The sequence below is a fragment of the Eriocheir sinensis genome, chromosome 35 (genome assembly GCF_024679095.1).
Source record: "Eriocheir sinensis breed Jianghai 21 chromosome 35, ASM2467909v1, whole genome shotgun sequence".
Classification (NCBI taxonomy): domain Eukaryota; kingdom Metazoa; phylum Arthropoda; class Malacostraca; order Decapoda; family Varunidae; genus Eriocheir; species Eriocheir sinensis.
The window spans coordinates 15,816,079-15,841,228 of NC_066543.1; the positions used below are offsets into that span (position 1 = coordinate 15,816,079).

The following is a 25,150-nucleotide window of genomic DNA, read 5'->3' on the forward strand; positions in this document are numbered from 1 at the left end:
GAGAGAGAGAGAGAGAGAGAGAGAGAGAGAGAGAGAGAGAGAGAGAGAGAGATCTTACGGCAACAACACCTGGCGGCTCATTAAGGGCGGGAGGTCAAGGTGAGCATTTGTGTGTGGCTCAGGTGACTCAGGCAAGCCGCGCCGCAGTGACCTCGTTGCTCGCGGTCCTAATGGCGGGTTTAATATTAAGGTAGTTACCCCTCCCCCCCTCCTCGCCCACACCCTACCCCACTAGCCACACAGCCTCTCCAGTACCCTCTCACACCCTCCCAGCCTCTTCCAAACCCTCCCAAGCACCCCACCAGCCACCCAGCCTCCTCAATACCCTCTCACACCCTCCCAGCTACCCAGCCTCTCACATCCTCCCAACCTCTCCCAAACCCTCCCAAGCACCCCACCAGCTACTCAGCCTTTCCCATACCGTCTCCCAACCACCCAGCATTCCATCCACCCAACCTTCCAACTAGCCAGTCATTACCATCACACCAGCACTCTCGTCATCCACCGCCTGCCGTTGTGTGTGTGTGTGTGTGAGTGTGTGTGCGTGTGTGTGTGTGTGTGTGTGTGTATTGTTTTGGCATACATGAAGGGAGGTAAATTTCCCGGTTTCCCGTCTTCAAACCTCATTATGTCAAGTTTAGTTTAAAATTCATGCTTCTCGAGGTTATACTAGGTGAAAAAGCTGTTTTTTTTTATATATATCCCTCAGGCACTTTGTCTTCCTCAATTTCTTACCGTTACCTCCTGGTTTTTAATGTTCTATATAAGCAAGTCATCTCTGTCGATCGTTTCCGTTTCCTTCTTCGCCCTGTACACCGCAAGCAGATCTCTTTCTCTTCTCTCCTCCATGGCAGACAAACCCAATCTTTCCAATCTCTCCTCATATGTAATCTCCCTCAATCTTGGCACCATGTTTGTCGCTTCCCTCTGAATTCTCTCTATTCTACTACTATTTCTTTTCTGCACGGAGACAACACCACCGCTGCATATTCCGATCTCACATGGCCGAATCACCAACACAGTCACCTTCATCATAACCTCATTCACGTTTCTCTGGGGGCAGGCTGGTTTTGAATATGGTATACTTAGATATTTTTCCTGTGTGTGTGTGTGTGTGTGTGTGTGTGTGTGTGTGTGTGTGTGTGTGTGTGTGTGTGTGTGTGTGTGTGTGTAAATATAGGTTATGTATTATTTATTTTCGTACTCCTTTTCTTATTTATATTCGTGTTAATACGCTCACGTCACTCATTGTCGGTGTTTGTGTGTGTGTGTGTGTGTGTGTGTGTGTGTGTGTGTGTAAATATAGGTTATGTATTATTTATTTTCGTACTCCTTTTCTTATTTATATACGTGTTGATACGCTCACGTCACTCATTGTCGGTGTTTGTGTGTGTGTGTGTGTGTGTGTGTGTGTCGGGTCATCAGTGTGCGGACAAACAAGCTCGTAGGCGCGGCACCACATCAACATCTGTAATAGCACGCCGGACATAGCGCGTTGCCTCGGTGAAAATAACACGCACATATCGGCCGACCGCAATGTTGTTTCCCTAATGTTATTGTTTTTGACAGGGATCATTCACGTGTGGGTGCACAGCGCGTTATATTTATGCTTAAATCACGAGATGAATAACAGCCTCTCCCCTCGTTAACCGCGCGCTCGTTGTGTCTCGTGGAGGGCCTCATAATTACCGTGTCTGGACGAATTCGGTGTTTTAGTGACCTCATAGCGATTTTTGTTACATGCATGAAGTCACTAAAACAGGGAATCTTATAAGGGAATGAAAAAAAAGAAGAAAAGAAAAGAAAAGAAAAGAATGATTACGTGGTGTGTAAGTTTTATATGACTGTACGAATGCTGAAACACTTATAGCGATTTTTGTTACATGCATAAGTGTTTCAGCTATTTTTTTTTTAAAGAAGCGACATGACTGTATTCGTACAGTCATAGAACACTTTCACGCCACGTTCTCTTTCTTTCTTTTCTTCTTTCTTTTCTATTCTCTTCTTTCTTTTCTTTTCTTTTCTTCTTTCCCTTATAAAAGTCCCTGTTTTACATATGAGGAGCTATGAGAGGTTATTAGAGTGATAGGAGATGCAAGGAGGGCGGTGATGGGCGAATAAGAGAAGATAGGGAAGAAACAGAAGAAGTAAGGAATGGCAATTGTGATAGAGGATGCTGGTGTGTGTGTGGGGGGGGGAGTTGGGGGTAATATGTATTGAGAGGAGGGCATGCGAAAGGGAGATCTGGAGAGGGAAGAAGTGTATGCCTCCAACTTTGCCTTTACTTTAGCGACTGACTTTGGGGTTTGCTGCCGAGTTGAACTATTTGTAACTTTACCTCTTACTGATCACACAAACACAGCTCTAGCCAATGCGAGTAGAGTGCTTTTTTTGTGTTAGCTATTCTCTTATGATTGATTGAAAAACTAAAGTGGTCTTTCTCACACACACACACACACACACACACACACACACACACACACACAATTTTTTTTATTTCATAAGGGCCTCAGTACAACATGATACAAGCTTCGTGTGTGTGTGTGTGTGTGTGTGTGTGTGTGTGTGTGTGTGTGTGTGTGTGTGTGTGTTATTAGTCTGTATATCGTGGTTACTGCGTCAGTTAGTATGCAATGGTGTAGCGAAACAACCTCTTTTTGTTTACTGCCTCAATGTGTCATGTGATGCGCGTGTGTGCGTGTGTGTGTGTGTGTGTGTGTGTGTGTGTGTGTGTGTGTGTGTGTGTGTGTGTGTTTATATATATGCTCCGCGGTACCACCAATATCTCAGCCCTTCCATCAAAAAATCCAGGAACGAGAAAATGAAAGAATAATATATGAGGAAAAGATAAAAAGAATAGGCAATGCATTACAATAATTATTACACACACACACACACACACACACACACACACACACACACACACACACACACACACACACACACACACACACACACACACACACACACACACACACACACACACACACACACACACACACACACACACACACACACACACACACATACACAAACCATAATTATGCAGTCTGAGTGCAGCTGACGACCTCATGCTTTCAAGGAAATAAATGTATGAGTACGCGCGAGGCATAGAGAGAGAGAGAGAGAGAGAGAGAGAGAGAGAGAGAGAGAGAGAGAGAGAGAGAGAGAGAGTGTGAGAGTGTGTATGTGTGTGTGTGTGTGTGTGTGTGTGTGTCATGACTAACAGCGGCATGTGTGGGTTGGGGGGCAGGGAAGGAGGCAGGGGCGGGCGGGGACGGGGGCGGGATTTAATGTTGGACTCGTGGGTCATGGGGGGCTGGGGGGGGGTCGTGGAGGGCTGGGGGGGAGGGGGGTCATGGAGGGCTGGGGGGAGGGGGAGGGGATGAATCAGGCAGAGAAAAGTACTACCACAATGGAGGGGGAGAAGGAAGGAGAGGAAACCGGGGAGGAGGAGGAGGAGGAGGAGGAGATGGGTTTCGGTGCTTGCGTGTTGTGGAGGGAAGAAAGGATATAAGAGCAGGAGGAGGAGGAGAAGAAGAAAAAGAAGAAGAAGAAGAAGAAGAAGGAGGAGAAGAAGGAGGAGAAGGAGGAATGCAAGGAGTAAAGGAAAAGTTCAGGGCAAGTGAGCGATTGAAGGAGGGAGGAAATATTAGAATACGAAACAGAAGAAGGGAGGAATGTACGCGCTAGAAGATAAGGGGTGCAAGGTAGGAGGGTGATGAAACTTTACTTACAGAGGGCGAGGGGAAGCCAGGTATAAGGAAGAAACATTAGAAATAAGTAATGATAAGAATGATGGGAGATACAAGGAGGGCGGTGATAATATACAGAGGGGGAAGGAGATTTTGGTATAAAGTCGGAAACAACAGAAATTAAGGAATGAATGATGAGAATGATTGGGAATGCCTTTGTAGGAGGAGGTGATATGTATTGCGGGGAAGCGGATATAGGGACACAAACAACAACAACAACAACAACAACAACAACAACAACAACAACATTAGAGGTGAGGAATGAAAAGGATAACATATAGTGAAATGCCGGTGTTGGAGGGGAAGATTGGGATAGAGAAAAACAATAGAAGAAAGAAATGGTTAGGATGATACGAGATGCCGGTAGGGGAAGGAATGGGGTGGTATATATAGAGGGGGAAGGGGAGAAAGGAATAGGGAAGCAACAAAAGAAGAAGGGAATGAAAAGGGTGATGGGAGAGGGTGCTATGTATAGATAGGTGCATACGAAGATAGGGAAAGAGAAGAGAGGATAAAGATAGGGAAAACATCGTGCATAATAACCAGGGAGATGAGGAGGAGGAAGAAGAGGAGGGAGAGGAGGATAAATAAATAAGACAGAGGGGAAACAAGGGAAGAGGCAGTGGAGGAGGGTGAGGGAAGGAAACGAAAACGGAGGGTTGAGGAAGAGTTGGAGGATGGAGAAGGGGATAGAGGGGAGGAGGAAGAAGGGGAGGAGGAAGAGGAGAAAAGTGAAGGAGGAAAGAAGAGGGGAAAGAGATATGTGCAGAGGAGGAAGAAGGGGAGGAGGAAGAGGAGAAAAGTGAAGGAGGAAAGAAGAGGGGAAAGAGATATGTGCAGAGGAGGAAGAAGGGAAAGAAGGGGAGGGTTGGAGGGAGGGGGGGAAGGCATGGGTCCAGATGGTTGGATAGGCACCAGAATCTGAGGGATGTTGCACGGTAAAGCCCAGGCAATTACCCCCTTCCCACCTTCTCTATCCCCCCCCCCCACACCTCCCCTTCAACCCTTCCCTCCTCTAACCCCTTAACTCACACCGCATCCTCATCCTCCTCCTTATTAGCGAGTAGCGGGCTTTTTTTTTTATTATTGTTTCCTTTTTTTGTGCCCTTGAGCTGTCTTCTTTGTTGTAAAAAAAAAAAAAAAATCCTCCTCCTCCTTATTAGCGAGTAGCGGGCTTTTTTATTTTTTTTATTATTGTTTCCTTTTTTTGTGCCCTTGAGCTGTTTCCTTTGTTGTAAAAAAAAAAAAATCCTCCTCCTCCTCCTCCTCCTCATCTTGTATTTGCTTCCCTTTCCTCCCCTTTCCTCCTCCTTTCCCCTCTCTCCTCCCCTCTGTTTCCTCCCATTATCTCCTCCCCTTTCTCCCTCTGGCTACTCTTCTTCCTCCTCTTCCATTACCTCCTCCCCTTACCCTCTCTGGCATCTCTCTTTACCTCCTCCTCTCCGATTTCCTCTCTTTTCCTCCCTCTTTCTTCTCTTCTTTCCTCCTCCTCCTCCTTCCCTGCTTTCTCTTTTTTTCCTCCCCCTTTCCTCTCTTTTCCTCCCTGTCTTCTCTTCTTTCCTCCTCTTCCTCCCCTACTTTCTCTTTTTTTCCTCCCCCTTTCCTCTCTTTTCCTCCCTGTCTTCTCTTCTTTCCTCCTCCTCCTCCGCTACTTTCTCTTTTTTTCCTCCCCCTTTCCTCTCTTTTCCTCCATCTGTCTTCTCTTCTTTCCTCCTCCTCCTCCCCTACTTTCTCTCTTTTCCTCCTCTCTTTTTGCCTCCTTCCCCTTTCTTCCCCTCTCTTTCTCTTTCTGCTTTCCCTTCTTTCCTCCTCCTTCCCTTATTTCCCCTCTTTTCTTTTTCTCTTTTTATACCTTCTCCTCTTTCCTCCCCTCTTTTCCTCCCCTCCCTCTGTTTTCTTTCCTCCTCCTCCTTTCTTTCCCTCGTTTCCTCCTCTCTTTTCTCCTCCACTATTTTTCCACTCTCTTCCTCCCTCTGTCTCCTCCACCTACCTCTCTCCACCTTGTTCTCTTCTCTTTCCCCTCTTCTCCCGGGCTTTACTTTTTCTCTACTTCCTCCTCCCCTCTTATCCTCCTGGCTCCTCTCTTTATCTGTCTCCCCTTCTTCCTCCTCCCCTCTTTCCCCTTTTCCATCCTCCAACTCCTCCTCAACCCTTTGTTTTCGTTTCCTTCCCCCACCCTCCTCTTCCTCTTCCTCTTCCGTTCTTTCCCCTCTTCCTTCTCTTACCCTCCTCTATCTCTATTTTTTCCCCTCCTCTTCGTCCATGTTATTCCTGTTTCTGTTTATCCCCTTGCAAATGTCCTTCCTCTGTTACCATCACTTCCTGTTACTCTCCTGCTACTTCTCGTCACCTGTTGCCCTCCTTTACACCCTCTTGTCATCTCCAGCTGTCTAATGTTTATCTCCCTGTCACCTGTTGCTCCCCTCTGACCTACCACCGACCTGTTTCCTTCCTCTGTTTCTCTTCCCGCTCGCTATGCCTACCTCCTGACTTTCTGGGTCCAGGTGTCTAATGTTTATCTCCCTGTCACCTGTTGCTCTTCTCCTTTGTCTTTGTGCCTTGCTCCTCCCCTCTGACCTACCACATACCTGTTTCCTTCCTCTGTTTCTCTTCCCGCTCGCTCTGCCTCCATCCTGCAATCCTGGGTCCACATTCTCAGACGCTTTCGGCTCTCACGGCAACTAGTATTTCCCAAGGCCACAAAGGAAAGGAGTCGGGTTCCCATAAGGGCTTTTCACGTCCATGGTGCTGAAGCCTTGTCCAACTATTACTAGGCTCGTGAAACTGCCCATTGTGGAAGTGGATGAAGAGAGCCATGTGACGAATGAGAAGGAAATGATGTAAGGAAGGAACAAAGAGGAAGAAGAAAATAAAAGGAATGAAGAAAAAAATGGAAAAAAACATGAGTGGGAAAGAAGAAAATGGATGAAAAGGACCAAGAGACATGTGAGGAGGAAATGATGTAAGGAAAGAACAAAGAGGAAGAAGAAAATAAAAGGAATGAAGAAAAAACAGGAAAAAAACATGAGTGGGAAAGAAGAAAATGGATGAAAAGGACCGAGAGACAAGTGGATGAAGAAAGCCATGAGACAAGTGAGGAGGAAATGATGTAAGGAAAGAACAAAGAGGAAGAAGAAAATAAAAGGAATGAAGAAAAAACTGGGAAAAAAACATGAGTGGGAAAGAAGAAAATGGATGAAAAGGACCAATAGACAAATGGGAAAAGGAAAAATGGAAGGGAAAAGACGACAAAGAAGAAAATAAACTGCAAGAAGAAAAAAAAGGCAGAAAACATGAATAAGTAAGAGGAATACGGACAAAAAAGCAAAGGGATGTACTAACGCAGCCTCTATACGGAAGCTTGCAATCTCAGACGCTCTCACAGCAACTTTTTCCCAAGGCCGCAAAGGAGAGGAGTCGTGTTCTCATTGAGGGGTTTTGACGTTCATGGTATTCAGAAGCCTTGTCCAACTATCAAAAGGCTCATAAAACTATACTCATCATGGAAATAATAACAGAACCTCTACGGAAACCTTATCAAATTTGGGTGTGTATTGTGTAAGCCTTGAAAAGTGCGGAGGCCTTGTCCAAATTATACTAGGCTAATCAAACTACCCTTCATGGAAATACTAACGGAACCTCTACGGAATTCTTATCAAATGTGGGTGTGTAAGCCTTGGGATGTGTGGAAGCCTTGTCCAACTTACACTAGGCTCATAAAACTACTCATCATGTAAATACTAACGCAACCTCTACGGAATTCTTATCAAATGTGGGTGTGTAAGCCTTGGAATGTGTGGAAGCCTTGTCCAACTTACACTAGGCTCATAAAACTACTCATCATGTAAATACTAACGCAACCTCTACGGAAGCCTTATCAAATGTGGGTGTGTGAGCCTTGAAATGTTTGAGAGTATGTCCCTGGCCTCACCTCCGCCGCCACCACTATCCACTAAATTCCAGTCTCATCTATTTCTCTTTCTCTTCCTGCTGCCTCTGCGCCTCCCTGCTTTGCTCCGCCATGCACCGTTCATCATTATCCCTCTCCACCTCCCTCCTCCCTCTCCTCTCCACCCCCTCCCTCCATCTCTTAACTCTCTCCTCCTCCTCCTGTCTCTGTCCCGCCAAAACCTGTACGTTCTAAGCTTCATGATTCCAGGAATTTATTACATCCATTCTGTTCTCCCTTTCACTCTTATGTTTTTTTCTATCTTTCTTTTTCTTTATACTTCATGCTGTTTGTGTCTTCCTGTTCGTTTTTTTCCTTCCATTGTCTCTTTTGCTCTTTTCATGTTTTTTTTCTTTCCTTTCCTCTCGTTTCTTTTTTTTTTACTTTTCTTTTTCTGTCTTCATGCTGTTTGTTTGCTTCTGCCTCTTCGTTTTTTCTTTCCACTGTCTCTGTTTCTCTTTTTTCTTCCGTTTCTCCTTTTCTACGCATGTTTTTTCTGCCTTTCTTATTCATGTTTTCTCTCTGTCTTTTTCTTCTTGCAGTTTATTTTCTTCTTCTTCGTCTTTTTCCTTCCATTTTCTCTTGGTCCTTTTCATCCATCTTCTTATTTCCCACTCATGTTTTTCCTAATTTTTCTACTTCATTCCTTTTATTTTCTTCTTCCTCTTTTCTCTTTCCTGACATCTTTTCCTCCGCACCTGTCTCTCCGTCCTTCCCCTCTATTAATTCTCCGTTTTATTCTCTCTTCGCCTTTCTCTTTCTTTTCCTCCTCTTACCCTTTTTTCTTTCACCGTCTCCTCTTCTCCCTTTGTGGAAAATTTCAGAAGTGCACCTGTCTCACTCCTGTGGACGAAAATGCGTTTTTTTTTTTTATGACATTTTGACGTTCCGTTAATTAGTCAGATATCCGTTTCCTTCTAAAATCGTTCTCTGTCTAACTATCTATCCATTCAGCTATCTATCTATCTTTGTCTCTTTTATTTGTCTGTGTATATCTATCAAACTATATCCATTTATCCATCTCTCTAACTGTCCATCTATCTGTCTATCTGTGTATCTATATCTATCTATCTATCTCTATTTGTATGTGTAAATCAGTCAATGTATATCTATTATTATTAATCTATATCCATCTATTCATCAATCTATCTACCTGTGTCTATCTGTCTATATCTATCTATCTATTTGTCTGTCCATTTATATATGAAATTTCGTTGTGTGAGGTGTCTGCGGAATCTAACTAACCTAACCTAACGTATCCTGCCCTGTTCATGAATGGGCGCCACATAGCAGTAGAGTGAATATATCAGTCTATTCACATTTGTACTCGGCCGCCCCTCACCTACCCACCGACCTCATAACCCAACCCGAACCGCTCCAGTAACCGCATCCAACCCCACCGAATACAACAACTCGACTCCGAAAAACAGTAACCTAACCCCCACAGGCAAAGTGATCTAACTCCATCAACTTTAGGAATCCAACCCCACTCGTAACCAGATTCAACTCTTTTATTAATAGCTTTTTTTTTTTTTCATTGTTTTCTGCCTTCTTCCTCCTTCTCCTCCATCTACTAGTATTTATCATCCTCGTCTTCTTCGTTCTTCTATTTCTTGTTCTGTTCGTCCTTCTATTCCTCGTTCTCCTTCTCCTTCTTCTCCTTGTTATTCTTCTCCTCCTCTTCCTCGTCCTCATCCTCGTTTTCCTCTTCTTTTTCCCTCCTTCCTGTCTTCCTCCTCCTCCTCCTCCTCCTCCTTCTCTTCCCTCCTTCCTGTCTTCCTTCTCCTCCTACTCGCCCTCCTGCTCATCCTCTTCCTTCTCCTTATGTTCTCCTCTTCTTCCTGTCTCTCTTCTCACCTCTCCTTCCTTTTTCCTTTCCCTTACTTTACTTCCTTTTTCCTGTTATTTTCGTCCGTTCCATCGTTTCTATTATTATTTTCTATATCCTTCCTTTTTTTCCTCTTCCCTTTCCTTTTTTTCCTATCTAATTTTTCCCTTCTTTTTCAGTCTTTTCATTTTCCCTCGTTTTTCCTTTCCTTTCGTTTTCCTTCTTTTTTTCTTCCCTATCTTTCCTTTCTTCCTTAAACTTCACTTTCTTATTTCCATTTTCCCTTCCATTTCCTCTCCTCTTTCCTTCACTCTTTTCCCTGCCCTTCCTTTCTCGTACTCTCCTTTCATTTCTGTTATTCTGTTCTCTCCTTCAGTGACATTCTTTCCCGTTCTCTTCCTCCTATCATCCATTCGTTCACTATGCTCTTTAATCCATTTCTCCACTGCCAACATCTCCTTTCCCTCCCCTCCCTCTCCCCCCTCTTTCATCCTCTCCTCTGTAATGTAATATAATGCATTTGATCCCCGTGACCCATTCCTTCGCCCCCTCTCCTTCCCTCCTTCCATCCTCCTCCTGTTCCCTCCTAACCATCCTCCTTATCTCCCCTCTCTCCCCTCTCAACCCGTCCAATCTTGAAGGTATCTCATTGACCTATCCGCATTGCTCTCCCTCTCTCCCCTCTTCTTCTCCCTCCCTACTCTACTCTCCCTTCCCCTTCACCGTTTTATCTTGTCTACTCATACCACTTCCTCCTGCTTAATCTTTTCTCCTGTGCCTTCCTCTTCTCCCAAGCTTTTCCTACCTGATTCATTTTCCGGCTATTCCTTCTTGGGGTCACCATCAGCAGGGACCTGAAACATAAAGAAAGTACTGTAAGAAAGATTATTAAAGTCTATACGTACTATGCTCGGGTTCATAGCGAGGAACTTCGAGTGTAAGACTTCTTTATTTTTTATTTTTTTATTTTTTTTTACGTGCCTGCCAATAGCGCCGGTAAGCTTTATTGAGGGGACTGGATGGTAGTCGGCCCCAGCCCGTCATGGCGTAGGCAAGTGTTTTATAGTGGCGCCATCTTTTTTTAATCTTAATACCATCAATATGTAACTCGATGGTAAGACCTCACCTCGAATATGCAGTGCAGTTTTGGTCCCCTAATTACAAGAAGAACATTGAGTTATTTGAGGGTTCAGTGAAACCCTACGAAAATGATACCGCCCTTAAGGACTCAACCGTATAAAAAACGACTCAAACGACTTAATCTCTTTACGCTGGGAAAGAGACGCTTACGTGGAGGTACAATTTAGGTTTTCAAGTACCCAAAGAAGTTCAGAAACGTCTTCCACTCCAAGTTCTTTGAGCTCCAAACTAACTCAAGAAATAGAAATAATGGTCTACTTATCAAGCAAGGCGGTGTAGTACAGACACTGGTAGGAGTTTCTTTTCAAACCGAGTCATCCGCCACTGAAACAACCTTTCCTGCAGAAAAAAAGCGAAAACCATCAGCTGTTTTAAAAATGGCATCAACTGTTACTTAGTTGCGTCAGGAGTAAGCTAGGCGTGCGTATCAAGGTGCTTGCATCTGCTCGGTAGGCCCTGAAGTGTCTGTCGAGTAGATTTAAACCACCAGAGCGGGCAGCTTCGAAATGAGCCAAAAGGTTTTCTGTTGCCTGCCTTTCTATGTTTCCATGGCTCCTTTTCTCTCCTTCCTTATCACTTGTACGATTATCTTGTCTCTCCAATTCCTCTTCTCCCGTGATAAGATTCATGATACATCCCACCTTCCCCTTACCCCCTTCCCCTCTCCACCTTCTTTTACCTCTCCACCTCTCCCCGTCCCCTCGCGTCCCTGTGAGACAAGACGGCCACACACACCTTACGGCCCAAATATTCCCCATTCCTGTTCTACTCCGCCTCCTCAGCCCACTCCCTTGTCTTCCCTTCTCCCTCTCTCCTGTCCCCCTAACACAGACTTGTAGGAGGACCTTGCATACACGTCTCACAATATTCGTTCCTCCTCTTCCTTCTCCCCTCCTCTTTTTTTTTTACTTCCTTTCTCCTTCCATTATCCTTCCTCTCTCTCATCTTATATTTCCTTGCTTTCCTTTTTCTTCTCTTTCCTTCCCCATTTATTTTTACTTCACTTCTCCTTCCATTATCCTTCCTCTCTCTCATTTTGTTTTTCCTTGCCTCCCTTTTTCTTCCCTTTAATTCCCTTCCATCACCCTTTTCTTCCCCTACCTTTCCCTTTCCATCCCTTCCTCATTTCCCTTTTCCTTTCCTTCTCCATCCTTTCCATTCCCATCTCCTCCCTTCCCCATTCATTCTACCCCCCCTCTCCTTGAAGAAGCACCCACCGGCTACACACACACACACACACACACACACACACACTGAGAGCCTTCGCCGTTTCAATATCCCGTGACAGCCTCTCGCCGTAAATCAGCTGGTGGCCGCCTGTTGCTCGTCTCGGCCCCAAATCCGCGTGAGTAATAATACCTTCGTGCGAGTGCCGGAGACGGTAGGAGTGTTTGGACCGCACGTCGCTGGCTGACTGACTGGCTGGGGGAGTGGCTGGCCGGGCTGGGTATAGGGGGGAGTGACTGTGGGTAGCTGGGTTGCATGGCTGGCTGGCTGGGTCCGTCTAATGAATGGGGCTTAGGCTTAACTGCTTGCTGTTAGGATGGGGCGAGGTTGGGGCACTGAGGGATATATGTGGGTGTGTAGTTGCGTGTAGGTAGGTAGATGGAAGCAGGAGACAGGTTTTGAGCTCAGGTAATGTGAGATGTAAGTGTGTTTGTGGATATGGTGTGGAAGGGAGAGGGTGTGTGGTGGTGGTGGTTGGGTGTTGGGTGTGTAGGTTGGGGTATTGTGTGTGTGTGTGTGTGTGTGATGCGGGTATTGTGTGTGTGTGGTGATTTGGGTATTGTTTGGTGGTGGTTTGGGTACTGGTTGGTGGTTAGGTGGGTAGATGGAGGAGGAGTAAAGGTATTGCATCTGTATTAAGTGCTTGGTGGATGAGTCGGGGTACCGAAGTGGAGGATCGAATGTTTAATAGATATAATAGATAGATTATTAGACTATATAAAAGGCAAGTATCGATGGACTCTTATTGTGGGATGCAAAACACCCAAACCATAGGATAGAAATTGACACAAAATAGCTAAGAACGTACAGCCTCCAAACACGGACTGACTGACTGAGCGAGGTAGGACGCAAGAAAGTTCACGACACGACGAGGACCGGTTACGAACTCAGTATTTCCTCACCTTGTTACGCGTATCTTAGCTCTACACGTCCTTGTTACGATACGGTGTTCTGTTTGCATGTGTCTACCTGGCTTTACACACACACACACACACACTGAGAGAGAGAGAGAGAGAGAGAGAGAGAGAGAGAGAGAGAGAGAGAGAGAGAGAGAGAGAGAGAGAGAGAGAGAGAGAGAGAGAGAGAGAGAGAGAGAGAGAGAGAGAGAGAGAGACGATTTCACCACTGAATAGACGAGGAAAAATTTTACTCACCCCAAAATGGATGATAATAGCAAGGTAATTCAGAAGACCAAAAATCGGAGAGAGAAAAAAAACTCATAAAATTCTACACCCACCCAGAAAAATATAATGTAAGAGAAGTACGAAAATAAAATGAAAATGTAAAAAAAAAACTTAAGTCGAGAATGAATGGTAAAAAGTAATCTATCCACTCTGAAATATGAGAGCAGTAAAAGAATCCCAAATTATCGATAAAAGCGTGAGTCCAACCAGCCAGTCAGCCAGTCAGTCAGTCAGTCAGTCCATGCAATTCAGCCCAGCCAACTTGTGTCCCGCGGGTACTCTGTTGCCACTCCATAAAAGTCGTAACCGAACATAAAAAAATATAAAAAAATACACCACTCCGTAACCTTTGCTTCTCGTTTTGTGTTTCCTCTTTATGCTTCCCTTTGATACACGGAGGAAGCTCTGTATGGAAGGCAAACAAAGAGGCATTTATATGGGTTGGCTGCAGGGATGTAGGGTATCAGATTGTAGGCGTATTGGGGGGGGGGGGGGAGAGAGAGAGAGAGAGAGAGAGAGAGAGAGAGAGAGAGAGACGTATGGGAGAAATAGGGTAACTTAGGAAGGGATTGCTGGGGAGTAATGGGCGAAAGAAACAAATGGGAAGAGAGGAGACCTTGATATGAAGGGAAAGGAGGAGGAGGAGGAGGAGGAGGAGAGCTGCGGATGGGATATGAGGAGGAGAAGGAGGAGGAGGAAACAGGGAGGGAGGGAGGCAGGAGTGTGTAGGACAGGAGGAGATGGAGGAGGAGGAGGAGGAGGAGAAGTTGGGGAAATTGGAAAAAGACACGAGGAGATGGAGAAGGAGAAGAAGTTGGAGAAATTGAGAAAAGAAAAGAGGAGGAGGAGGAGAAGGTGGTGGAGGAGTATGGCGTCGAATAAGTGGAAGAGGCGTAGGAAGCGGAGGGAGGGAGGAGGATAGCATCGAATAAGAGGAGGAGGAGGAGGAGGAGGAGGAGGAAGATTGCGAGCGAGAGGAAGAGAAATAACAATCACAGAAGGAATAAAAACAATGAAACGGAAAAGATTCGCGAAATATATGAGGAAATACAAGTTTCGTCTCCCTTCACTCTCTCTCCCTCTCACTCGCCTCAGTATGACCTCCACTGCCGCCTATACACACACACACACACACACACACACACACACACACACACACACACACACACACACACACACACACACACACACACACACATTAAGATTCTTCCCTTCCTTCTTTCGCTGAGTATACGCCAGGCTCGTTAGCATATTTTCACTCTCTCTCTCTCTCTCTCTCTCTCTCTCTCTCTCTCTCTCTCTCTCTCTCTCTCTCTCTCTCTCTCTCTCTCTCTCTCTCTCTCTCTCTCTCTCTCTCTCTCTCTCTCTCTCTCTCTCTCTCTCTCTCTCTCATACATGCATATATTTTAGCTTCCACTCGTTATTTTTATCCCTTTATTTCTTATTTACTATGTCCGTTTGTCCGTGTTCGTGCTTGGAACTGCTCGTCCGTGTCTATTTAGCTTATTTTTTCCTTTGCTGTCACGACGCGCTTCCCTTCACTCCCCTTTTATATTACCGTGTTTGTCTTCCCCATTTGTTCGGTCTGTCTGTCTGTCTGTTCGTCTGTCTGTGTGTCGGTGAAGTGATGTGGGTCGCTTTTTGTTTTACCTTCCCTTTATCTGCTCGTCTTTTACGCTTGCACCGGCTCACACATCACGTTCATTTACCTGTGTGTGTGTGTGTGTGTGTGTGTGTGTGTGTGTGTGTGTGTGTGTGTGTGTGTGTGTGTGTGGTTAGGTTAGAGTTAGAGAGAGAGAGAGATTAGAGAGAGAGAGAGAGTGTGTGTGTGTGTGTGTGTGTGTGTGAGAGAGAGAGAGAGAGAGAGAGAGAGAGAGAGAGAGAGAGAGGAAGGGGATTATTCAAATTACATTCTGATCTCTTTCAATAATATTTTTCATACACACACACACGTGCACACATAAATACACGTATATTCATAAACTTCATGCTTGCTTTTATATTAATTTTCTCCTCTGTCTGCTCTCTCTCAAAAACACCCACACACACACACACACACACACACACACACAGCACACGTTCTCACTACTGACACACACTCCTTTACTTGCATTTCCTCCTCCTCCTCCTCCGTCCCCTCCATCATCCTCTTTTTTTCCCTTCCCTCCTTCATCTTCCTCCCTTCCTCTCCTGCCTCCACTCCCTCCTCTTGTTCCTCCTCCTTATTCACCCTTACAGCTTCATCTCTCTCTTTACTCCTCTCAGTATTTCACCCCCTCCTCCTCCTCCTCCTCCTCCTCTTCCTCCTCTTCCTCTTCCTCCTCTTCCGCCTCCTCTTCCTCTTCCTCCTCCATCTCCTTCACTGTTCCCGCTTGTGTCAGATTCCCGCGGTCTTACCTTACGCGGCCACCTGCGAGAGAGAGAGAGAGAGAGAGAGAGAGAGAGAGAGAGAGAGAGAGAGAGAGAGAGAGAGAGAGAGAGAGAGAGAGAGAGAGAGAGAGAGAGATTTACATAGAAGACCAGACCACACAGACCCCATGGTCCAGACTAGGTGGTCTATCCTGAAATCTAAGTGATTCTACATTAATCAGATGGCTCCAAAACGTTGCATTTCAACTCTAGCTAATATAAGTTGAAGGAAGTGACGGTCGAGCTTGTTTATAAAGGAGTCAATCGTGTTACACTGGACCACTGACGGTGGGAGCTTATTCCATTCTCGCGCTACAACGTTGTTGAAGAAAAATTTGGTGCAGTCTGAATTTACTTGTCTACATTTGAGTTTTGTGCCATTGTTCCTCGTTCGAAAAGTGTCATCGATCATAAACAATTTTGATTTGTCCACATTCGTGAAACCATTAAGTATTTTAAAACATTCGATTAGTTTTCCTCTGAGGCGACGTTTCTCATGAGACAACATGTTAAGGGTGGAAAGGTTTTCTTCGTAGGATTTGTTGCGCAAGGAAGGGATCATTTTTGTTGCCCGACGCTGAACACCTTCTAATTTAGCAATGTCCTTTGCATGGTGTGCGCCAAGCGGCGCCAGATGGATTTGGTGGATTCAAATTTTGCTTTCTTTCTTTAGTATGTAGATATGTGAATATTAAACAATAAATAGGCAAATGTATATATATATATATATATATATATATATATATATATATATATATATATATATATATATATATATATATATATATATATATATATATATATATATATATATATATATATATATATATATATATATATATATATATATATATATATATATATATATATATATATATATATATATATATATATATATATATATATATATATATATATATATATATATATATATATATATATAATATGGTATGGTATGGCGCCCATCTTGTATATCAGCATCGCCCTTCACCTGAAGCTGGATCCGCCACTGGATTATTGAGTCCAACATCCACATCGTTGATGTAAATAATGAAGAGCACTGGGCCAAGAACCGAGCCCTGAGGGACGCCACTAGTGACTGGCGCCCGTCAATCACCACTCTTTGTTGTCTGTCGCTCAACTAATTCGCGATCCATTGGTGTACTTAACCGTCACTACCTATTTGCTTTAATTTATTAAGTAATTTGTGATGTGGGACTTTATCAAACGCTTTCTGGAAATCAAGATAGACTATGTCCAATGATCTGGTTACGTCATAAACTGAGAAGAGTTCGTTATAAGAGGTAATAGGTTTGATAGGCAGGATCTTTTGTTACGGGAGCCATGTTGTGAATCCCCAATTAATGAGTGGCTTTCAAGGTAACTCACAATTTTGTCTCTAATTATGCTATCGATTAGCTTACCTTCAACTGAATTTAAACTAATGGGCCTGTAATTACCTAGTATTTTTTTTTGTCTCCTTTCTTAAAAGTCGGTGTCACGATAGCCTTTTTGCAATCAGAAGGGACGATGGCTTATCGCAAGGAAATATTGAATCCGGGACTTTTATTTATTTTAAGGGATTGGAGAGCTTTAAGGACTTCATCGGTAGGTCTATTTATTGCAAAGTTAGGCAATGCATGCTCAAGATTTACGTTAGTGCTGTTGTCGTCACTGGTATTGGTGGTAGTGGTGGGAGGACAGCTAGTATTAAACACCGAGAAAAAGTAATTGTTTAAGAGGTTTGCAACGTGTTGGCTGCCAGTCACTAGTACACCGTCACTGTTAAAGGTTTGTTCCACTTTTGATCGCTTTCCTATTGTTTATATAACTGAAGAAGGATTTCGGATTATTTTTACAGTTGGCTGCAATGTTTTCTTCATATCTACGCTTTGCCTGACACGCAGAGAGAGAGAGAGAGAGAGAGAGAGAGAGAGAGAGAGAGAGAGAGATATTGTGTTGCACTCTTAATAATCTTTCCGTGTGCTTGATGCTAAGAGGTTTTATGTGGCGGGGTTTTTTGCGTTGTTCTGAGAAATGTGTTGCGCAGAGCTGTGTCGTATTGAGGTGTGTTGCGGAGGCGGTGTTGTGCGAGGCGTGTTTCAGGGGTTGTGTTGTATTGATGTGTGCTGTGCGAGGTGCTGTGTTGTGTGAGGTGTGTTGCGAGGTGTGTTGAGGGGGGGAGGGGTTGTGTTGTGTCGAGGTGTGTTGTGCTGGTGTGTTGCGAGGTGTGTTGCGTAAGCGTGTTGCGAGGGGTGTTGTGCGCGGTGTGTTGCGTTGGGCCGTGTGTGATGTGTTGTGCCGCTGGGTAGTGTCATTCAACTTGTTTTGACTTTTGTTATTGCCGTCATTGGTGGTTGGGAGGGGCGGTGACGCGGCTGGCGGGGGTGTGGGCGAGGGAATCATTCATATCATTATTATTATCATCATTATTATTATTATTATTATTATTATTATTATTATTATTATTATTATTATTATTATTATTATTATTATTATTATTATTATTATTATTATTGTTGTTGTTGTTATTATTTTTAGTATTGTCAGGGACAGTGATAAATGAGCTTTTTTTTTTCTTCTCATGTGAGAGATCTTTTCACAAATCAATTCATTGGCCCCAGCCCGCCAATGACTGTGGCCGACAACCATCTTTATTTAGTATTACAAACATTATTAAACATATTGTTCTTAAGCTAACAGAGTTTGTGGTTGATACGACTATCAACCACCGTCGCCTCAAAGTCCAGGTCGGCCATGTGGGTGGTTTTGGGAGCAGGTGACCTGGTTCCTCTCGAGGCAGACCAAGGCTGATCTCTGGAGGGAGAAGGACGTCCTGCATCTCATCCAGGCGACCACACTGCTTCTCGGCTGCTGTTTCTTATCCGCCAGTGTTTCGGCGAGTCTTGCGTATAAGCTCTGCGCCCTTTGGTCCCTTCCCTCCCGACGTTGTGAATACTAGCGGGGTGAAGGAGCCCTTGTCCATATTCTGTATTCTTTCTTCATACGCTCTGTTTTTCTCTTGTTCATTTCTTCTGTGGGCTGGATTGAAGATCAGGTCTCAATGGCAATGGGCCATAGAATCAAAGATCCTTATGTCAAAATACACCCTTTGCCCACGAGTCCAAAACCCTCTGGCGCTAACATCCACTCGTGCTTCGTTCGAATCATTAGCGGTGCGTCTGGCGAAGTGTTCGCCTTGCAGAGGAGGGAGCATGGGCTCCACGGTCACTTCATGACAAACTTTTTTCAGCATCTGAGCTGTCACGTCTCTCACTTCGTCATGTCTCATGTAGACGAAGCCTCCTGTCTTACATGTCATGGCATGGTTTTGGTTGAAGGGTGAGCCACAGTTACACATGTTTGGGAGCCCATCCACTGGCCAGCCATACCTCAGGGCAAGGCCATCTGTGAATTCTTTCTTGTTTATGTTGAAGCCTTTTGTCCTGATAGGTAGTTTGGTTAGCTAGTTCGAAGCGCCCACTTCCTGTGCTATATCCGTCCTCCTTCTTGTGTCTTTCGGGAGTTTTCTTATTAGGTCACTCAGAGTGTCTCAGTTTTCCTTCTCGGTTCTTGGAGATCTCATTCCTTAGTGACATAATTTCCTGAGGGTTGTCTTCTCCCCTTTCATTTTGGTCGATAATGTATCCGGTCAAAGAGGCTGTGATTCGGAGTGAGTTCTCGAATTCAGACTGCCAGATTTTGCGGGTTTGTGATGCCGAGCCCACCCATTCTTGGCGGCAACTCCAGCAACCTTCGCTCCTGGTCACTGGGGCATCTACCATTTGCTATCGCAGGTATGAAGGTGTTTCTGATAGCATCTTCCAGAGGTTTTAGTAACGGAGCAACATCAGGAACTGTCCTCATGAGGTAGTTCCATTTATGCTTGACACCGTACGTAAATGCTGCGTAGGCTGCCTGCTGTTCTGTTTTGGCGATCTCGCTCAGCCTCTGCAATTCGGACTCCCAGCTGTTTTCACATATTCGATTCTGTATTCAGCTGTTCCAATGGCTGCCCCGAGGTGTCTTTCACCAGTCACTGGAATGCGGTTTTGGCCCGATCGTATGCCTCTGGTTTCACAGTCACCACAGACTTAGTGGCGTTGGGATGGTACCCTTTATTTTAGGGCCGTCTTCATTGACGAGGTCCCACCATTTTCTGAGGTCTGCAGACTTCCCTACCCCGGTGAGGTCATCCGCATACGCCACCTGTTTGACGTTTGACCACTTTTACTACTACTACTACTACTACTACTACTACTACTACTACTACTACTACTACTACTACTACTACTACTACTACTACTACTACTACTACTATATTATTATTATCATTATTTTCATCATTGTTATTTTATTATTTTAACGCTATATTGTTTTTACACGCTCCGCTTTATATTCAGCAAGGGTAAAATTCGGCTTTTTATTCTGTTTCATATGCTCTCCCATTATTACTTTGTATTGTATCACACACAATATCTTTTGTTTCATTGAGTTGCATTCGTCACTTCAGTTCAATTACATTTTCCTGTGTTAAAGTTATACGCACGTGAGACTTGGTTAGGTGAGGTGAGATGAGGTGAGGTGAGGTGAGTTAAGGTGAGGTGAGGTGAGGTGAGTAATGAGAGACCAGGGGAAAAAGTGGGAGTGGGTGTGAGGAAAGAACTGGGAGGGAGTGTGTGATAAGTGGGATGAAAAGTGTGTTTTTGTGTGTGAGGGAAGGGAAAGGTGTGTGTGTGTGTGTGTGTGTGTGTGTGTGTGTGTGTGTGTGTGTGTGTGTGTGTGTGTGTGTGTGTGTGTGTTTGATAATAATTCCTAATATTTTTCTTCATTTTCTTTACTGTCTTCTGTCTTATTGCATGGGTTGGCATTTTCTTCCTATCTCATTTAAGAGGCCACTTTACTCAACTCTGAATCACCTTCTTTTCTTCGAGGTATAATGTTGTGTTACTTTACTTTCCTTCACATTCTTTCCCTCCTGTTCCTTCCTAGCTCCTGTTACTCTCCATCACACTCTTTCCTTCCTCTTATCTCGTAGCTCCGTTAATCATTCTACTTTACTTCCCATCACATTATTTTCTTCCTGTTCTCTCCTAGATCCTGTTACTCTCCATCACTATCTTTTTTCCCATTCCCTCGTAGCTCCGTTGGGCAGGTTACTTTACTGTGCCTCACGCTCATTGCTTCCTTCCCATTCCCTCGTAGCTCCGTTGGGCAGGTTACTTTACTGTGCCTCACGCTCATTGCTTCCCCTTCCCTCGTAGCTTCGTTGGCCACGTTATTTTACTCCCCATCCCATTTTTTTCTTCGAGGTATAATGTGACGTTAACTCGACGCCGTATTATTATTTATCCCCGCATTCTCCCGCGTTATGGCAATGATCCGCCGGGCGAGGAAAGGTTGGGGCGTTAATTATAATATTATAGCTCACTACATCACGCGCCCCGCTCTCTATTAATATATAATTGAGGTGAGGGCTGTGCTGGATTGCCTGGTGGTACGATATATTTGACTGTGGGTGAGACGGACTAACCACAGCAGTGTTCTTCATGTTGTTTTGAGCGCTTACTCTACAACTGCGCGTGGCCTCGGTGCTCATATCCGTATCATTTAGTCCTTGAGGTACGGATAACTGTGTATCTTGGGTAAGACTTAAATTTTCATCTGACCCTTTTACTGTTTACTTTCCTAGTGTTAACGTTACTACAGATTGCCGCCATGAGTTACGTTCTATTCTCGTATCTTGTGACTTATTTTCGTTCTTTCCTGTTCTTGATGTTATTTGTTACTACGAATTGCCTTGCGCTACGTAACAAAGCTATCCTGGGCTACGTTCTACCGTCCAATTTTGTTATTTATTTTCGTCCTTTCCTGTTATCAATGTTACTACGGACTCCCTTGTTCAACGTTCCATTTTTCTATCTTGTTACATTTTTACTCTCTCCCTTGCTAACGTTACTGCAAATTTCCCTGCGGTTCGTTACAAAGCAGCCCTGTATTAGGTTCTGTCGTCCTGTCTTGTTACTTGTTTTCGTTCTTTTCTGTTATAAATGTTACCACTAATTGAATTGCTCTGCGTTACATTACAAAACTATCCTGGTTTAAACTTATTCGTTTTAGTTACTCTTGTTACGTCCGCTGCAAACACATATTTAGTCAAGAACACGACTCTTGGGGTGAGGACAGAGGGGGAAGAAGATGGGGAATGCATTGGGGGAAGAAGAAGGGAGGGGAAAGTTGGGGGTGGAGGAGGGAGGTAGGGGGAATTGGGATGGAAGAAAGAAGATGGATAAGTTGACCTGAAGGAGAGCGGAGGGAAAAGTTGGAGATGAAGGATTGAGGGGGGAGGGGGAACTAGGGATGAAGGAAAGGAAAGGAAAGGAAAGGAAAGGAGGAGGAAGAAGTTGAGGTGAAGGAAAGGAAAGGAGACTAAAGATATTGAGGTGAAGGAGAGAAGAGAGGAAATTTGGTGATGGAGGAGAGAGAGAGAAAAGGGAAAGGGAAATATGGATGGAGAAAAGGAGAGAGGGAGAGGAAAGACGATAAGGTGAAGGATAGAAGAGGAGGAGAAGAAGAGGAAGAGGAGGGGGAAGTAAGGGGTTAAAGAGGGGGAGATTTAGGGAGGTGAAAGAACGGGGAAAGAGAAAGAGGATAGAAGAGGAGGAAGAAGAAGAGGAAGAGGAGGGGGAAGTAAGGGGTTAAAGAGGAAGAGATTTTGGGAGGTGGAAGAATGGGAAAAGGGAAAGTTTATTCACCACCACCACCACCACCACCACCACCACCGCGAACAGTGTGTGGGTTTAAGCGGATCCAATTGCACGCGTTCGAGTCTGATGCAAGCTGATTGTCGCTCTGCATTTTTATTATTACTTTTTTATATTTAGCGATCCCCGTGCGTTAGCGTGTAGAGGGGGAGGGGGAGTAGGGGGTTGAAACGGGGAGGGGGAGGGGGGAAGATGTGTGTATGTGGGGAGAGATGATGGAGGGGGTGGAAGGGGAAGGAGGAAGAGGGGGAGGGTAGATGAAGAGAAGGAGGGTAGTTGGGAATGGTAGGGGAAGGGAGGGAGTGGGTTAGAAGGGTAGTTTGCGTTGGGGTGGGAGGAAGGAGTAGAGGGAGGGGGGAAGATAGGGGGAGTGGGGAGGGAAGGAGGGTGAGGGGGTGAGGAGGAAGTGGGGTTGTTTGTGTGTGTGTGTGTGTGTGTGTGTGTGTGTGTGTGTGTGTGTGTGTGTGTGTGTGTGTGTGTGTGTGTGTGTGTGTGTGTGTATTTTCTTTTCATAATTTGGCCTTTTTTTTTTTGAGTTCCATTACTTTGCTATTTTACTATGTCTTATTCTTTTGTTGGTCTATTTTAATTTTCTACCTTTCTCTCTCTCTCTCTCTCTCTCTCTCGTTCTCGCTATTTCTTTCTCTCCCTTCCGCCCTCAGTGTAATTTAAGTTTCTTCATTAATTCATCAAAATGTACACGCTTTAATTAATATTTTTATCTCGCCTCGGAAATCCTTTTTATCTTCAATGAAAATAAAATATGATGTAGACAAGAATATAATAAAATTTCACTTCAGAGGAGAATATATGTATGTGTGTGTGTGTGTGTGTGTGTGTGTGTGTGTGTGTGTGTGTGTGTGTGTGTGTGTGTGTGTTCTCTCTCTCTCTCTCTCTCTCTCTCTCTCTCTCTCTCTCTCTCTCTCTCTCTCTCTCTCTCTCTCTCTCTCTCTCTCTCTCTCTCTCTCTCTCTCTCTCTCTCTCTCTCTCTCTCTCTCTCTCTCTCTCTCTCTCTCTCTCTCTCTCTCTCTCTCTCTCTCTCTCTCTCTCTCTCTCTCTCTCTCTCTCTCTCTCTCTCTCTCTCTCTCTCTCTCTCTCTCTCTCTCTCTCTCTCTGTCTCTCTCTCTCTCACTCTCTCTCTCTGTCTCTCTCTCCCTCTCTCTCTCTCTCTCTCTCTCTCTCTCTCTCTCTCTCTCTCTCTCTCTCTCTCTCTCTCTCCTTTTCCCTCCCTCTTGAACCTTCAACCTCGTTCTTTTTCTCTCTATGTTTATGCAGTATGTCTCTTGAGTTGTCCTTCTTCTTCTTCTTCTTCTTCTTCTTCTTCTTCTTCTTCTTCTTCTTCTTCTTCTTCTTCTTCTTCTTCTTCTTCTTCTTCTTCTTCTTCTTCTTAATCTCCGTCTTCTTTCTTTTGCTCTGGTTCTCGTTCTTCTCTTCCATCTTCTCGCTCTTCTCCTCCTCCTCCTCCTCCTCCTCCTCCTCGCTCTCCTCCTCCTCCGCCTCCCACGTGAGCCACAAAAGGACTCTCATGGAAACTTGGGCATCTCTCTCTCTCTCTCTCTCTCTCTCTCTCTCTCTCTCTCTCTCTCTCTCTCTCTCTCTCTCTCTCTCTCTCTCTCTCTCTCTCTCTCTCTCTCTCTCTCTCTCTCTCTCTCTCTCTCTCTCTCTCTCTCTCTCTCTCTCTCTCTCTCTCTTGCGTAGGTTAAATCGTCGCTCCACCTGCATTTTCTCATTCTAATTAGCTCTCATTAATTAGGTGGCAAATTTATTCATGCTATTTTAACTACTACAAACATCTGAGGCGTGAGAGTCGAGCCGCAGCCACCACGACAAGGCAGGGAAGACTCGTGGGCAAGGGGGGGGGGGATTGGGGGGAAGGGGAGGGAAGGGAAGGGTGGAGGGGGTAAGGTGAGGAGGAGGGAGAGAATAAGAATGGTGACTGTTTGACTTGTAAGTGGAGACCATGATTTTTAAGTGACTGTGTGTGTGGCGTGAGAGAGAGAGAGAGAGAGAGAGAGAGAGAGAGAGAGAGAGAGAGAGAGAGAGAGAGAGAGAGAGAGAGAGAGAGAGAGAGAGAGAGAGAGAGAGAGAGAGAGAGAGAGTCGTGTGCATGAGATATTATTAGTTTTGTTGTTGTTGTTGTTGTTGTTGGTTGTGAGGATGATGGTGGTGGTGATAGTAGTAGTAGTAGTAGTAGTAGTAGTAGTAGTAGTAATTGTTTTTGTTGCTGTTGTGTTTTTTGTACTTGTAGGAGTAGTTATTTAAAGTGGTAGCAGTCAGTAGCATAAATAGTCAGTAGTTTTGTAGTAGTAGTAGTAGTAGTAGTAGTCGTCGTTACAGTGGTAGCAGCATCAACAGTAGTAGTCATATTAATCGTTATGGTACAAGTGATGGCGGTGGTCGTCAATCACCGCGTCAGGGCTCACACTCACACACACACATTCACTCGTTGCTTCACTAACACACAGCGGCAAATTTTCCCCCATAAAGGCAAACAACAGTGTGTTATGCTTTGGAGGCCCTGCACTCATTGGCGTAATAATGTTATGTCAAGTAGTGTGTGTGTTAGGCTGACTATTCGGTGTGTTGCTGTCTGTTCCTTCATCTACCATCCCTCTGTCACATATTATCTCTCCCCTCACACCCCCTTTCTCTCTCTCTCTCTCTCTCTCTCTCTCTCTCTCTCTCTCTCTCTCTCTCTCTCTCTCTCTCTCTCTCTCTCTCTCTCTCTCTCTCTCTCTCTCTCCTCTCCTCTCTCTCATTGCATCTCATATTACTCTGTTGACACGACGCTCTCATTAAAATCATTACTCGGCCTTATCTGGATTCGGTTACAAGTTGGACGCCATCAGACTAAACAAAAACATTCACCTTTTAAATGCTTTGGGGATGTTGTT

General features: G+C 44.7%; 1 protein-coding gene across 2 annotated transcripts in view; it reads left to right on the top strand.

Moving 5' to 3' along the window:
- Positions 1-25,150, top strand: part of LOC127007487 (zwei Ig domain protein zig-8-like) — a 104,692-nt gene that overhangs the window by 2,206 nt on the left and 77,336 nt on the right. The window contains exon 1 of one of the 2 annotated variants that reach the window (XR_007760271.1): positions 6,916-12,017. The exons of the other annotated variant lie outside the window; for it this stretch is intronic. The gene's annotated coding sequence lies outside the window, so the exon portion shown is untranslated. Of the gene's footprint in view, positions 1-6,915; positions 12,018-25,150 lie in introns of those variants that run through there. 2 annotated transcript variants of the gene reach the window in all.